Source organism: Nyctereutes procyonoides, unplaced genomic scaffold, assembly GCF_905146905.1.
Source record: "Nyctereutes procyonoides isolate TBG_1078 unplaced genomic scaffold, NYPRO_anot_genome, whole genome shotgun sequence".
Taxonomy (NCBI): Eukaryota; Metazoa; Chordata; class Mammalia; order Carnivora; family Canidae; genus Nyctereutes; species Nyctereutes procyonoides.
In genome coordinates, this window is record NW_026575120.1 from 30,392,269 (window position 1) to 30,409,884 (window position 17,616).

Consider the following 17,616-nt stretch of genomic DNA (forward strand, 5'->3'; position numbering starts at 1 on the left):
ATTGCCTTGGGCTTCCTGACATATGTTAAGAAAGAATTATGTTGGAGTTTTGTCGTGTCATGAATCAACTTGCCAATCTTTTCTACCAAAACTTGCATCTTTACTTTTGGCGTCCCTCCCTTTGAAGTTGTCCTCTCTTTGTTAAGAAGAAATAGATGCTTTTTTCATAAGCCTGTGGGCTAATTATGTCAAAGGGGAAGGTGGGTAGGCAGGTTCCAAATATAGGTTGATGAGCTGCATGAGGTTGAACTCAGGCTGACCACTGTGGAGTAGCACTTCCTTTTTCCACATTGTGTTAGGTTCTTGCCTGCACTCACTGAGAGACATCAGTTCTGAGCCTTCAGATAAACTTGTACTCTTAGGTGAACTTGCCCGAGTTTCTTGTGCTCACATTATGGCTGAGCTGCAACTGTTTCCCAGGATCCAAAAACACTTCTGACACCAATAACCAAGTCTCTTGTATCCCAAGATAAATCCGCCCAGTGGAAATTGAATTAAAAGGTTCTCATTGCTCACTCTCCTTCTTCCCCCTGATGCTTCATTGGTCTAATAATATACAACGATGATCACCCAGGCCTCCGCCAGCTAATGCAGCTGCGCAGGTGAGCCAGATTTAAACCAGATTGACCAGTGAGTCAAAGACACCTATGGGTAATCAGGCAAGAAGAAAAGTGTGGAGGGCACGGATACCACACCAATTGTGCAAGACGAAATGGTTATGAAATGATTCAAGATGTTAAAGGCAGACAATGTTCTGAGAAAGCAGTTGTGCCGAGTTTCAGGAGGTCTGAAGACATCCTGCTTCTAATCCCAACGGTGAGGCTTCCAAGAGTATGGAGGCATGAACAAGAAGACCGTGGAGATAAGAGTTTTAGACCAACTGATATAGTCCTTCTGCATCCTGGCCCCTAAAGCACGTTTATCTCCTATTTGAGAATCAATCCAAAAAGCCCACCACACCATCAACACAATGTGCCCTGTGTTCATTTGTTACCACAGGAGTCTTGATGGTATTGGAGAGAGGCGTCACATGTAACCAGAACAGTTTCTAACATAGACGCTCAACATCAAAATGAGAACAAAAGCCAGGTCAGGGGTACAGGCAGTTAGGTCAAGGGCTCCAGGATCCCCCCGAGGGAATGACCCCCAAATCCACATCTTTCCTGAAACTTCATTTGAACTCTGAGTCATTCTCTCCAACTTTCTTCTGCATCCAAAACGAATAAACTCACCATCTTCACTGCCCTCCCACCTCCACAAACATTGCTTGCCTTCCAAATATAATGTATATTAAATCCATTAATCGAACGTATGCCACAACATCCTTCTTTTAATCACAGAGATTTGAAACCCAGTCAAACTTGCTGGATTACATGCTCTGTCTCATCCTCTCCTGCTGTCATGTCTTCTATTAAAATTCTCCATGGCCAAGCTGAACCCTCCGTCCCCACTACTGCCCCCTGTTATGGGTTCAATCATGTCTCCAAAAAGATATCTTGAGGTCCTAACCCCCACACCCCAGAATGTGACTTTCTTTGGAAATAGGATCGCAGATGCAATTAGTCCAGATGAGGTCATAGTAGAGTAAAAATGGACCCTTGATGTAATAGAGCTGGTGTCCTTGGACGGAGAGAATGTGAGGACCGAGGCAGACATGGGAGCGATGCAGCGCCAAGCCACAGAGTGCCAAGGACAGATGGCCACCACCTGAAGCTCAGAAAAGGCAACGAGTCTCAGCGCTTGGCCCCATAGATACCTCAATTTCTGACCTCCAGAGCCCTGAGGCAATAAATGTCCTTTGAGGGATCCAGTTTGTGAAACCTTGTTAGCCCTGGGAAACAAACACAACCTCCTTCCCTTCTGAAACCCCTCAATGTCTTCCTGTTCCCTCCTCATTTCAAGTTCTATTCTTTGGCCAGAATAAACTTTGGCTCCTGAGGCCTGCCCTTGTCCCGCCCATCCTCCCTTTACAAACGTACCTCCTCCCATCATTTCTTCATGACTTCTCTGAACTGCAATCTACGCCAACCTCTCCCATCTTCAGAGTCTTGCTACCCATGTTTCCACTAATATATCCTTTCCCTCTACCAAGTGTGTTTGTTTCTGCCTTCCCTATCAGTCCATGGCCCCTTGAGAGATGGGCTAGGACTCACTGTCTTTTGAATCTCCCCTGAGTACTCAAATACTCTAGAAGTGCTGGTCTAGTCATCTTGACACATGCTTTACCCTTGACCTGAAATGTTGGGTAGGCTCTGAGCCACAAGCCAGGGACCACTGGTTCACTCTTTGTGTCCCCAAGGCCCAGCACAGTAGCTGACATCTCATAGACTTTCAATAATTATTTTTTACTTAATCCATCTTAAAGATCAAACCTCAGGTGGACCTATTCCGGCTCCATCCCAGGTAGAAGGGACTCGCTAATGAAATACCTTGAAGTTCTTCAGACAAAAGTGGCTGAAGAGGGAGGAAATGCCATCCTTTTCCTCTGGTAACCTCACTAATAGGTCATTAAAAGGGCCCCAGCCTGGAGCCCCAGGAAGCCTTATTAGTTTCCACGACCCATCAGTGAGGGCAGCCTTCCTCCCGGGTATCAGGCCTACTGTTTATTAATACATGACAGTGCTTGTTCTTACATCCCATTGTTACCTGTGTTTCCAGAGCCCTTTGAAAGCATGAATAAATGATAGCTGGCTGGTCTCCTTTCCCCAGGATTTTGTCAATGCCGAGAATCCAGACAGTTTTCCAAGACATGATTTGCCACTACAAATGCCAGGTGCTCCTGTCCTCTTCTATTTATAGAGATGCTTGATAATCCAAGGTACCAACTCCTTCCAACAGAGACCGACTAATGCTGTCATAAGTCTGCAGGTCATAGAGCTGTGCCCTGAGCTTTGCAAAGAGCCCAAGCCTTGGCAGCGTAGAAGCCCCCTGCTCAGCAGGTAAGCCATTCAGAGCCCCAAGACTCCAGAGCCCGAGGGTTGCAGGGGCCTCAGGGGGACTTCGGCAGGGGCAGAGCCCAGAGGAAGGTTATTGTTCCCATTCTGCTTGCCACTGCCCCTTCCCACCCCTACACCTCACTTCTACCCACATTTCCCAAGATATTTGAGTTAATCCCTCTGACAGTTATTCCCTTGGCCTGGACTTCGTCCCCCGAAATGCAAATCCCCCAGCCCTCCAGTGGATGCTTAAAGGATCAGGAGGGACAGGGGTGCGGCAGGAGTCCCAGCTTGGAAGGTAGTGAGAAGCCAAAGAAAGAAGGGGGTGTTTAGTATCCAGTTCCACATGTAAGGAGCTTGGGAGTCACCACTCTGTCCTGGCAACAAGGGAAAAGCCGAACAACTCTTCTTGGGCTGAGGGGATCCCTGGGCGGCTCAGTGGTTTAGCACCTGCCTTCAGCCCAGGGCGTGATCCTGTGGTTCCGGGCTCGAGTCCCACATCAGGTTCCCAGCATGGAGCCTACTTTTCCCTCTGCCTATGTCTCTGTCTCTGTCTCTCATGAATAAAAAACTCTTCTTGGGTTGGTTAGAGAAGTGAGGACACAGGGCAAACTGCCCCCAGCCTGGAGAGGGAGACAAGTGAACGCAGAGAGTCATGATTTACCAGAGCAGAAATCTCTGTGGAACCCATGGTGCACAGGAAAACCTGAACTGTAACACATGAATGAGTGGGGACTCAGTGTGGACAAATCTGGGAATTGAAAGCTTCAGAGGGAATCCAGTCATGGGAAACCCCCCAAATGCTGTGAGATTTACCTTCAAGCTCAACCAGATACCCCACAGTACATACCTGAGGAAAAACTCTCTGGAGCTTCCAGCAGGACGGGGGGTGGTGGGCAAAAGAAACCATTACTAAGTACAGCAGGGCACACTGTTCTCAACAAGGCCTGCCCTCAGCTGAAATGAGTTAACCAGAGGCTAACGTGCTGGGGTATTTCAGAGCCTAACTGACCTGGATTAGGGAAACACCCACCCCCAGCTGGCTCTAGCCATCTCTTCCCACCTAAGAGAAAAAATTAAGAAACGCTTGTAAAGCTCACAGTGCCGAGGCACAGGCTCACTAAAAGCCTGAGACTGTAGAACACTCCCCTTTCCCCACATCTCACCAACACATTACTAAAGACCTATTTATAGCCAGTCCCTCTCACTTGATCCATTATGTCCAGCTATCAAGAGAAAAATTACAAGGCACACCAAAAAAATGAAAAACTACCATTTAAATAGAGCAAACATCAGAACCAGTTAAGGCAGGGATGTTGGACTTGTCAGATTGTGAATTTAAAATAACTATGATTAATATGCTAAGGGCTCTAAAGGCACCTGAGTGGTTCAGTTGGTTAAGCGTCCAACTCTTAATTCCAGCTCAGGTCATGATCTCAGGGTTGTAGGTTCAAGCCCCGAGTCAGGCTTCAAGCTCAGTAAGGAGTCTGTTTCTCTCTCCCTCTGCCTCTCTCCTCGATTCGCATATGCATGCATTCTCTCTCTCTCTCTCTTTCTCAAAAATAAATAAAGCTTTAAATATATATATATGCTAAGGGCTCTAATGGATAAAGTAGCATGCAGAAATCAATGGGCAATGTAAATCAAGACATGAATATCCTAAGAAAGAACCCCCCCCCCCCAAAAAAAAAGCTAGATTAAAAAACACTGTAACAGAAATGAAGAATGGCTTTGATGAGTTCATTACCAGATTGGATGTGGCTGAGGAAAGAATCTCTGATCTAGAGGATATGTCCGTATAATCCTCAAAAACCAAAAACAAAAGAACAAAGACTGGGGCGGGGAGCGGTGGGGTAGGGGCAGAATATCCAAGGACTATGGGACAACTACAAAAGATATAATATAGGCATAATGCGGATATCAGAAGGAAAAAAGAGAAAGGAATGGGAAGAAATATTTGAAACAACAATGGCTATTTTCCCAATATTAGATACCAAACCACAGATCCAGGAAGCTCAGAGATCACCACATGTGATAAATGGCCCAAAAAGAACACCTAGGCATATCATTTTTAAGTAACAGAAAATCAAACATAAAGAAAAATTTTGGAAAAAAGCCAGAGGAAAAGAAATACCTTACTTACAGAAGAACAAAGATAAGAATTACATCTGATTTCTTCTCAGAAACCATGCAAGCAAGAAAAAAGTGAACTGAGATATTTAAAATGCTGAGAGGAAAAGCCCACCAAACTAGAATTCTGTACCCTGAGAAATTATCCTTCAAAATGGAAGGGGAAATAAAGACTCTCTCAAACAAACAAAAATTGAGGGAATTTGTTGCCAGTAGATCTACCTTGCAAGAAATGTTGAAAGAAATTCTTTAGGAAGAAGGAAAATAATGCAGGTCAGAAACTTGGATCTACATAAAGAAAAGAAGAGCATTAAAGAAGGAATAAGTGAAGGCAAAGTAATGACTTTCATTTTTTTATTCTTAATTGATCCAACAGATAACAGTTTGTTCATAATAATAGCAACAATATATTCAATTAGGTGTACTTACGTATATAACTTATGTGTATCTTATAAGCCTATGTCTTTATATACTTATGTATATATCTTGCATATATTTATGTATGTTTATATATAAGTAAAATGAACAACAGCAATGACACAAGGTATAGGAGGAAGCAATTAGGGTTATTTTGTTATTATAAGGTGCTCACACTACCTATGACCTGGCATAGTGTTACTTAAAAGTGGTCCTGGATTAATTCTAAATGTGTATTATAAACTCTAAGGCAACCACTAAAAAGTTCTTTTAAAAAAAGTAAAAAAAAAGTTAAATAAATAAGTATAACTGATGTGCTGAGAAAGGAGAAACAGTGGGGTCATATGAAATGCTCCTTTAAAACTACGTAAGGCAGAAAAGAGTGGAAGACAAAAACAGTAACAAAGAAAAAGGGCAACAAACAGAACACAGCCACAAATGTGTTAGATATTAATTCAGATATATCAGTAATCACTTTGAATGTCAACAGTCCAAATGCATTGATAAAAGGGCAGAGATTATCAGAGTGGATCAAAACACAAGATCCAACTATATGTTGTCTTCATGAAATCCACTTTAATTGTAAAGACACACATACACAGAGATTAAAAGTAAATGGATGGGGGGAAACGTACCATGCTAACACTAAGAAGAAAGGAAGTGTAGATTACCAGAAGAGTTTATAGTTGATCAAATGCACTGGCAAGAGAAGAAAGGAGCCAATATCAATTAAAGAATCAGAATTATAGGAGTAGGGCAAATAAGGGAAAGAATTTTATAAAGGAACACATTCAGAAAGTGGATATCTAGGCCTATGGTGGCTTGAAATAAGTTATTGAGGTCATTCCCTATATATTTTTGCCAGTCCTCAGCAAACTTTCTGACCCAAAATACTCAAAATACTTTGTACATTCTCAAAATAGAGTGAAGGAATCCTACTCTCTTTTTAGGGAATGTAAAAGTGTGAAATCCAGGCTAGATCTGGCTTGGGGATGTGTTTGAGTGAGCTACAATGGCCCAAGGTGAACACCGACCTGCACTTCAGTGTCCCTCCCTGTCAGTGGTGTCCTGTCTGTCCTCAGCCTCCTTCACAAGGAACCTGCTTTCATCTAGTGTTACACCATCACATCATCTTACAATCCAGATATGTTTGCATTTTACCTGAACAGTGAACAATCTTCCAGACCCAACTTGTCTCTCTCTAAGGTAGCTGAAGTGCAGCAGGATGACTTGTGTTCAATCATGCAGTCTTCTAGAAGTCTCAAAATTCCAGGCACTATGGCAAATAGGACCAAAGAAAACTATGTCTGGAAGGAAAAACGTCCCTTGATTATTGGCACCCCCATAGCAACAAGCACACCCACCACCCAGATCTTGGTCTCTAAATAGCATTCTCCAGCAAAAGGAATCAGGGGTCCTTGGAGAAGTAGTTGATTCCAGGTCTGGGTAAGAAAAACACTAAATGACCCTGGGGCATTCTGTGATGCCAGAGAGTAAGGAAGGACTCAAAAACGATGAGGGCTTCTTGAAAGAGCATAGAAACCAACCAAGAGTTCCCAATGGCCAAAGCAGGAACAAGTTGTGCAATAAAATAATATTTAAGTGTAATCCATAGAATAAAGGAAACATGCATGAGTCTATTCTGACATGTAAAAATAATTGGACAAATAAGTACACTGGCAATAAGGTATAGCTCGTCCTTACAAAAAAAATTAATAAGCATAGAAGGAAAGAAAGAAATATAAAATCACTATTAGAACTCCACAGTAGCAATTACTGTGGGAAAAAGAATCCACCAATGGTTGCTAAAAGCAGTGGTCAAGAGTTTGAGGAAAAGCAGAGTATGTATATAATCCCAAAGCACCTCCCTTGAGATGCCTGGGTGGCTTCTGCCTTCCGCTCAAGGTGTGATCCTGGAGACCTGGGATCGAGTCCCACATCGGGCTCCCTGCATGGAGCCTGCTTCTCCCTCTGCCCGTGTCTCTTTCTATCTCATGAATAAATAAATAAAATCTTTAAAAAAAAAAGAAAGAAAGAAAAAAGACATGAATGGAGAAATTTATTAAATCTGAATAAAGTCTCCAGTTTAGTTACTATTATTGTATCAATGTTTCTTGGTTTCGAAGCAATGGACTGTGTGATGGTTATGTAAGATGTTAACGTTAGGGCAGCTGGGTGAAGGGTATATGGAAATGCTTTGTGCTGTTTTTATGACTTTCCTCTAAAATTATTCCTAAATAAAAAGTTTTTTTAAATGTCCCTTCATATTACACTCCTTGCAATGCCGTGGGAGTAGAGAAATAGATCTTCAAATGTGTTCTTTTTTTGGGGGGGGGGCGGTGGAGAGACAGCACAGAATGGAATAACTGCACAGTTTCCCCACCACCCTAGAGGAATCAAGAAAGAGCAGGAGATGGGAAGATTCAAAGCGAAAGAGACTTTTTAAAGCCGGTTTCATGGAGGTGGGTGTGGAGCATAGAGTCTGCAGTAAGAGAGATGTGGGTTGGCCTATTTCCAGGTGTCCAGCTCAGAGATCGATCACGCACCTTTATTTTAAGACTGTCAGCTGTTTGTGTCCACAAAAGAGAAAGAGAGGACTCTGTTTCCACACAAACAGCCCAGGGGACATCTACCACTGGCTGCTCTCCCTCCCAGCTAGTTGATTCTGTGGCTCTGAGAGCTTCGAGGCTGATTATTATAGGGATTAGCACCTGACAGTCTGCGCAGCCCAGATAATTCCTTTTATTTAGGACAATCCACAATAAAGTGGATGGCCAAGCCCTCACCCACCTCCCACTCTCCCAGCCAACCTTCAGCTTTGTAGTTCTAAGCATTTTTGTTCTCATTTATTCTACACAGGCTTTTTTTTTTTCCTTAGTACCTGCCTTGTTTAAGGCATCCATAAACCCAGAAGGTAGAAAATAACTCGTAGATAATAATGGAGTGCTAACACATAGTAGGCTCATGATAAAGAGTTTGCTGAATTAACTTGAATGGCCTCTGTGGATTACATCCCCAAAGCTTTTCTATACTTAGATTGTGGTATTTCGGGCCATAATCTCTCATACGCACAGTGGCCAGAATATAACATGAATTGCTGGGCCGAGGTGGAGCTGCAAAAGTTTCTAAAGATGTACTTTTTAACACAGTGACTCCTCTGTACAAGGTGTACCATGAACCCTGGATAAAAAATTAAAATAGAAATAATAATAATGGTCAGCTTTCATTGAGTATTTACCGTGTGCCATGTATGCACACCTCCCAACAACAACCCTAGCAAGTGGGAACTATTACAGTCCCCAGTTTGCAGATGGCTATAAAAGAAATGTCTAGGCTCCAGAGCCTAGACACAACCCAAGCACCTGGACTGGGGTCCATGCTTCTTTAAACCAGCGTGCTCCACTTCCCTTCCCGTTCCTCAATTCTGTTCCAGCCTTACTGTGGAAATTTGGGCAAATCTTCACAATTCTCTGGGCCCCTGATTACCTGCCTGTCATACGTCAATAATAATCCCATTTTGCCTACTTCAAAGGGTCAGTTACACATGCGTCAGCACAACAAAAGTTGAATATATAGATCACGAAAGACAAAGGGCATCAAGAGTATACTTAATGCAATGAGCACTGAGTAACATATAGAATTGTTCAGTTATTATATTGTACACCTGAAACTAATAGAATACTATATTACTAATATAACACATTACTAATATAATTACTAAGAGTATATTAATTATACTCCACTTAAAAAAATTCTCTAAAATGTCTAGGACTCTAGGGCACCTGGGTGGCTGAGCCTGTTAAGTGTCTGACTCTTGATTCCAGCTCAGGTCATGATCTCAGTGTCGTGAGATCAAGCCCCATGTCAGGCTCCATGTTCAGTGGGGAGTTTGTTCGAGATCCTCTCCCCCCTCCCTCTGCCCCCCTCTGCAGCTCCCCCTCGCTCTATCTCGAAAGGAAGAAGAAGAAAGAAAGAAAGAAAGAAAGAAAGAAAGAAAGAAAGAAAGAAAGAAAGAAAGAAAGAAAGAAAGAAAGAAGAAAGAAAGAAAGTCCATAGAATAAAATAAAAATAAAAATTTCTGGGACTCCATAGAGAGACCACATCTTTGGCCATAATGCAATTATGAAATCAGCTATAGAAAAGATACTTGACATTTGTTTTAAACTATGTGCTCATAAATAAGTCATGGGTTAAAGAAAGTAAATCTTATTAAAACAAGAGATTTTTTTTTAAAAAAAAAGATACAAATCCACAAAATCTAATTCCTAAGCTGCAGTGAGGAAAACTGAGAAGCAGCCTCTTTTTCCCCTTCAGGACTCCCAAAAGATTTGGACATTTTAGGAACCAGGAAGTTCTCAAAGCAAGGATGGAGAAAGCTCTGAAAATAGGAAGATTGGCTGGAAATCAGCGTAGGAGGCCCTCAGACCTCAGGGTGACTTCCCTCTGCACAGCCCAGTGTGACAGCCCCTCTGTGCATTTTCTGGAGAGAGTCAGGCAGGGGTCTCTGGGCCAGCACACACCAGGCATGGCCAAACTTTGTTTTGTTTTGTTTTTTTTTTGCTTTGTTTTGTTTTAATTAGGTTGCACACCCAGCAAAGAGCCCAACTCAGGACTCGAATCCACAACCCTGAGGTCAAGACCTGAGCTGAGATCAAGAGTCATACGCCCAACCCACTGAGCCACCCAGGGGCCCCACAGCTGAATTTTAACCATCCTAAAAAGAGCAGATTCAGGGCATCTAGGTGGCTCAGTGGTTAAGCATCTGCCTTTGGCTCAGGGCATGATCCCAGGGTCCTGGGATCGAGTCCCACACTAGACTCCCTGGAGGGAGCCTGCTTCTCCCTCTGCCTGTGTCTCTGCCTTTCTCTGTGTCTCTCATGAATAAATAAATAAAATCTTAAAAAAAAAAAAAGGGCAGATTCAATGGGAACTTATCCTGAGTATTGACACTACTCCTCCCAGCCTTCTTCTCTGACTTCCTCTCACACCAGCAGCCAGGTTTGTATTTTCAGGCAAGACCTTCAAAGAGGCTTCACTGCAGGCTCTCAGGATTCTGAAATCCAGGGTCTCCCAGGATCTGATGGAGCCAGAACTCCTTAGAGTGAAGTCAATAAGCCCTACCAGTGGGCTCAGGGCTTCCAATCCCGTTTTTTCCTATTGTGGTCAAATATATGTCACATAAAATATGCCATCTTAGCCATTTTTAACTTCACAGTTCAGTGGCATTAAATACGCTCACAGTGTTGTGCAAGCACCACCACCACCACCTATTTCCACAACTTTTCGTCACCCCAAACAGAAACTCTTTACCCATTAAGCAATAACTCCCACTCCATCTCCCTCCAGCCCCTGATAACCTCTATTCTACTTTCTGTTCCATGAATTTGCCTACTCTAGATATTTCATGTAAGTGGAATCATTCAATATTCGTTTTTTTGTGTTTGTCTCATTTCACCATAGTACAATCTTTTCAAGATTCATCCACGTGGTAGCCTGCATTGGAATTTCACTCCTTTTATAACTGGATAAGATTCCATTGTATGTATAGACCAATTTCATTTATCCACTCCTCTGGTGACAGCACTGAGGTTGTTTCCACCTTTTGGCCACTGTGAATAATGCTGCTGTGAACACTGACAGTACAAGTATCGGAGTCCTTCTCCTCAATTCTTTTGGGTATTCTTTATTTTCATCACTTTTTTAAAAAAAAAAGATTTTATTTATCTGTTCATAAGAGACGCACAGAGAGAGGCAGAGACATAGGCAGAGGGAGAAGCAGGCTCCCTGCAGTGAGCCGAATGTGGGACTCTGTCCCAGGTCTTTGGGATCATGACCTGAGCCACTGAGGCATCCAGGCGCCCCTATTCTCATCACTTTTTAATTCCATGTCATCATAAAGTGACAACCCAGGGATCCCATGGCATTTGAGAAAAGCATTCATGATAAGACAAAAACATGGAAAAAAATTTGTTTTCAGCTTAGAGGAAACCACTATATAGAGAGAAGAAAACAAGGCAAGACAAAAAACATGCATATCTGAAGAAAGATAAAAAGCAGAGATAGCATCTAGAAAATAAGAGAGTGCTTTAACTGCTTTAAAAAGAAAACTTTCAGAGAACAAAAAAGTCCTTCTTTGTAAATAAATGTCTGAGAGCAGAAATGAAAAGCTCAATAAATGCATGTGTTAATTGAGGAAATCACTCTGAAAACAGAAATGAAGACAAAGAGGAGGAAGAGAGGAATCTGAAGAGGAGAGCTAGAGCCTGAACCAATAAAAGCTCTACAGATGAAAGAGAAAACAGGAAATCAAAAATTTGTAATACTAAAATTGTAAAGCAAAAATAATGATAAGATAATAATAACATAATAGAAAATAACAAAATTAGGGGGACCTGGGTCACTCAGTCGGGTAAGCTCAGGTCATCATCTCAGGGTCCTGAGATGGAATCCTATGTCAGGCTCCCTGCTTCTTCCTCTGCCTCCAATGCTCCCTACTTGTATTCATTCTCTCTCTCTCTCTCTCTCTCTCTCTCTCTCTCCCTGTCAAGTAAATAAATATTTTTTGAAAAAAGAAAATAACAAAATTATTATTACACCCAGAAAAATTTCCCCAAACTCTTGCAACATTACTGGTGGGATGGAAAACTGGTTCAGCCACTATGGAAAACATGGGATCACCTCAAAAAAAAAAAAAAAAATCAAAATCAATACCCTACTGTCCAGCAGTCCCACTGCTGGGTCTATCGCCAAAGGAGATGAAAACAGGGGACCAAGGGACACGTGAGCTCCCATGTCCACCGCAGCACTATTCCCAATAGCCAAGCTATGGAAACAACCTATGTGTCCATCCATGGATGATCCACTAAAAAGGAGGTGGCACGTATATACAGCAGAATACTCAGCGCTGTGAGCAAGGGAAATGCTGCCATTTGTGACAATGTGGATGACCTTGAGGATGTTACACTAAGTGAGGTAAGTTAGAGAAAGACGGTACCTAGTGCGTGGCATCACTTATATGTGGAACCTTTAATAAAAACAAAAACAAATGGTCAGAGCAGAGAGTAAAATGGTGGTTACCAGAGACTGAGGGGAGGGAGAGTGGGAGAGATGTTTAAGGGTACAAACTGCAACTAATAAATAATTAAGGGGGCACCTGGGTGGCTCAATGGTTGAGCATCTGCCTTTGGCTTGTGTTGTGATTCCGGGGTCCTGGGACCCAGTCCCGCACCAGGCTCCTTTCAGGGAGCCTGCTTCTCCCCCTGACTGTGTCTCTGCCTCTTTCTCTGTGTGTCTCTCATGAATAAATAAATAAAATCTTTAAAAAATGTATCGATATGCTGTACACCTTACACAACATGGTATGTCAAATATATCAAAGAAAGAGAGAGAGAAAAAAAAAGAAAAAGAAAAAAGAAAAGAAAAGAAGAAAAAAGAAAAGAAAAGAAAAGGAAAAGAAAAGAAAGAAAAAACAGAAAAGAAAAAGAAAGAAAAGAAAAAAGAAAGAAAAGAAAAAAAAGAAAAAAAGAAAAGAAAAGAAAAGAAAAGAAAGAAAGAAAAGAAAAGAAAGAAAAGAAAAGAAAAGAAAAGAAAAGAAAAGAAAAGAAAAGAAAAGAAAAGAAAAGAAAAGAAAATCTCCTTCCGGGCTAACACACATAGGAAGAGGCCCACCATGTGGCCTACCATGTGTCCAACACATGGGATGAAAGTTGGCCCACACCAACACACACCATTGTGGAACTTTGGAGCTTTGAGGACTAACAGAAGACCCTACAGGCTTCCAAAGAGAGAAAAACAAAATCATATATAAAGGGTCTAAAGTCAGGATGACTTCTGACTTCTCCCCAGCACTTGGGAAGCTAGGAGACAACGGAGTAATGTCTTCAAAATGCTTAGGGACAAAGACTTCTGACCCAGAAAGCTCTTATTAAAAGCACTTGTAGTCCAGGCACTTAGATGAGATTTTACTGTGGCAGCATTTTCAACCAAATTAAAAAATTCATGTACTCTCTTCATGGTTTTTGCCTTCACCACAACGACTTCTCCTATTTTTTATTAATTTTTTTTCTTAAATGGAATCTTTTTTTTTTAACTTAAAAATTGATAAAATTTGTTATGGAAAACCAGCTATCACTTGTGATCAACAGAAGGTAAATATGGAAATAAATACAATCAAAGCAGTGATTTCAAATTCTGACTGGCTCCTGTTGGCTTCCCAGGGCTCAGCCTGGTGCCCCTCTCTGCTCAAGAAAGGAAAACTGGCCAAGCTAAGAGAAGTCCTGAAGACCTACACTGCCTCATAGGTCTTTTGACGTCATCAAAAGAATTGAGTGAGATTTGAGAGGACTAATTGTCTGTATGAGTCAACCTTCTGCAACGTCACCTGGGTGTACCTCCTACACCCCCAAGGTCCCCGACCATTCCACCAGCATCTCATCTTGGAAATGTCACACTGAAAGGACACACAGAGGCCATGTTCCACTTGGGGCTGAGTCTCAGAGCTGACAAGGTGGCCTGTGTCTCCACCTCGAAAAGCATGAAGGGCCTTGGGACACCATCAGGCTCAACAGCTAAGAATCAACAAGAACACTAAACTCTGTTTTGATTTTTAAAACCTGTCTATCTCTGCTCTTCAAAGCTCAGAAACCAAAGGGGGTACGGGGTGGGGGTCCTGCAAAAGGGAAGGTTTCATTTGTGAACCCATACCAGGGCTTGCTTCAACCAACCCCCCACCTGCATCTCCAAGTTTACTTAAACCGGCTCAGTTTGCCATTTCACAGAGGGGCCTCTGTAGGCCACCCACCACCAGGGTTGGGCTATGTGTGCATGGCAGCCTCATGGGTCTTTCCAGGCCTTGGGCAATGCTTGTGGTTTTCCTCTGTGTTAACACAACCACCGAGGCCAGTCTCCAGAGATGTAAAGACTTGCTGGTCCCTGACTCAGAGGGGCAGCTTCATAACTACGCATGCTCGGTGTGCTCAGCACAGTCACCGGCGAGGCTCAGCCAAGACTCTGTGTGGCCTCACTGTCTGCCGTCCATGACCCCCTCCAGCCAGGAGACAAGCAGGAGCTAGGTCTAGTAGTCAGAGACCACGCAGAAGTTCTAGCAGTTGTAGTTAAATGAGTCAACAAGAAACCAAAATATCACACCCAATCTGACTAATAATAACCACCTCAGCTAAAGATTATAACTTGTAGGCCCATGTGGGATGTAACCCCTGGAGCCCCCTTTCATCTGGATGTTTTTCTGCAAATGTTGAAGAAGCCTAGAGACTTCTTCAAGAGAGACTTCTCACTTTTGCCATTTAACCTTTCTCTCCCCCTTATCATGTCATCTGGGCTCATGGTTCAAATAAAGCCTATATGCCGATGGCTCCCAGACTCGCATCTGCACCCCAGAACTTCTCACCCGACGTCCAGACTTGCATATTCACATGCTTACTCCATTTAGAATTTCTATAGGCATCTCAAGAGCAGCATGTCCCAAATGGAGTTCCTCATGTTCCCCTAAAGAACTGTCTCCCCTCCAGTCTTCTCATCTCAATAAACGGCCACCCTTTGGTTCCATTTGCTCAGCCCAAATACCTCGCAGTTGGCTTTGAGGGTTTTTCCACTCTCACGCTCCCTCCACCATCTTGTTAGTTCTCCCTCCAAAATATATCCAAAGAGTGACCGCTTTTTACCACCCACACTGCTCTCACCCTGGTCCCCGTGGTTATGGCAGCGGCCTCCGCTTCTGCCCTAACCCCAGTCTACTTTGGTGCAGCAGTCAGAGTTGTTCTGTAAGACAGACCACATCACCCCGGTGGCTTCCATACAAAGTCCCATACAATCTGCCCTCTTACCTCTATGACTTCTTCTCCTTCCCCTCTCTTCCTTTTCTCTTGGCTCCAGCCACATTGGCCTTCTTACTGTTTATGAAACCAACCAAATATGGTTCCACCTCAGGCCCTTTGCACTGGCTGTTCCTGTGGCCTGGAACACTCTTTCCCCAGGTAGTCAGACATTATTAAAGCTTTCCCTTGCCACCTACTATGGGCCGAATTGTGTGACCCACCCCACCACCCCAACAAATTCATATGTTGAAGTCCTAACCCCCAGGAGCTCAGAACGTGACTGCATTTGGAGATACAGTCTTTCAAGAGGTAATTAAGTTTAAATGAGGTTATTCGGGTAGGTTTTAATCCAATAGGACTGGTGTGCCTAGAAGGAGGAGGAGTCCGCACAGAGGGAAGACCATGAGCGCCCCATCTACAAGCAAAGAGAGAGGCCTCAGAAGACACCCCTCTGCCAACACCCTGACCTCAGACTTCTAGCCTCCGGTATTGTGAGGAAATAAATTTCTGCTATTTAAGCAACCTGGCCTGTGGTACTTTATTATGGCAGCCCGAGCAAACTAATACACCCCTCCAACTACAATGTGCAATGCCCTCCCCCAACTCTTCATATTCCTCTTCCGTGCCTTCTTCTTTCTCCCTGGCATTTGCCACTGTTAAATATGCTACAGATCTTTCTTATTTCATTTGTTTATTATCTGTTTTCACATTAGAATGTGGTTACCTCCAGGAAGGTGGAGATTTTTATCTGCTTCTACCACTGTACCCCTAGAAGTAGAATGGAGCCTGGCACAGAATAGACACTCTGTAATCGTTGGCTGAATGAGTGGATTTTACTGCTCCCTGCACCCTATGAACATGAGCTTGTGTTTGCAAGCAGAGGCATGTGGTGCGGGGGAGGGCTGGGCCACCCTGCGGATGGCGCCACGGCTATGCATTCTACAAGGCTTGATGAGCACCCACTTTCTAGAAGATGGGCATTTTAAATTAAACATTGAAGTAGAAGGTGGCCACAATTTGGTGAGGAAGATGAGAATAAATCGAGCAATTATTGACATAGACACAAACAGCTTGGTCTCTGGTTCTGATGGGGACAGAAAACCTTGATAGAGAGCTTGCCATACACTCGGCTGCCTGCTTGACTTTCTCTCAATCTCCCCAATCACTTAGTGAAGGAAATATTATCCTTAATACTCCCTTTTACACAGGAGGAGCCAGGCTTAGAGAGGAAGGTTAAGTAGCTTGATCAAGGTCACATATCTACAAAATGGCCAAGTACTCAACTGCAGTCCATTTGGTGTCAAAACCTATGCTCTTAATCACTATTCCAGAAAGATGTAACTGAGTCTCTGGGGTCTTATAATCAATCCAAGGTAGCCAACCCATTGGGATGCCCTTGAATATTCTGCTCTGATGGACTCTTTTGACCTTCCCCACCCAACAAGGAGAGGATCCAGCTGAGCTTCAACCTCAGGAATGTAGCCTCTCCTATTTGCCAGCCTTTACACTCTGCGGTCCTGGGCTGAGTAGGTAGCACTGCTGCTGCCTCTCCTCACCCACCAGCAGGCAAGGGCCAGTGAGCTCTGGCCCCAAAGTCTAGAATAGCCATCTAGTCCCAAGTGTGTGCTGGCACTCGGAGCCAACACCAGACCCCAGTGGAAACTGGCTGAAGTCAGGAGCAGATACATTCACAGGATTTCACAGGGACCCTGGGGGAGGAGGCCCCCAGTTATCTTGAAATAATCTTTGGTGATATCTGTGGCTAAACCCAAGTGTCACAGTGAGGAGTGCCAGTCACTAAAATATGTCCAGCTTTTCAGAGCTAACGAGGTCTGTTGTTTGACACCTTCTGTGTGTTGGCCAACAGTGAAATGAGTCATGACTGAGTACAGGAAGCAATGCCGAAGCACCAGATATGTATTTAATCTCTGTTGACTCCTAAAATTTTAAATGAAACTAATGTTCAATGAGGCCTCTTATATGCCAGGCACCTTATTCGTACACTTCATCTCCATAACCTGTGAGATAGGGATATTGATGTTCTCATTTTGCAAATGAGAAAACAAGGCTCAGAGAGCTTGCAAGGGGTGAAGTCCAGCTGGACCTGTCCATATCCTAAGCTTGGTGTGAACTTCTTGCTACACAAATGCGTCTAACAGAAAGAGAAGAGCCCTTTAACTCTAGAAGGACTTTATATACATCTTTGTAACCAGAAATGCCCACAGTACTATCCAAGTTCCAAAACAACAACAATAACAACAAAACGACTTACCTAACTGGGAAAAAGAGTTTCTATTGGA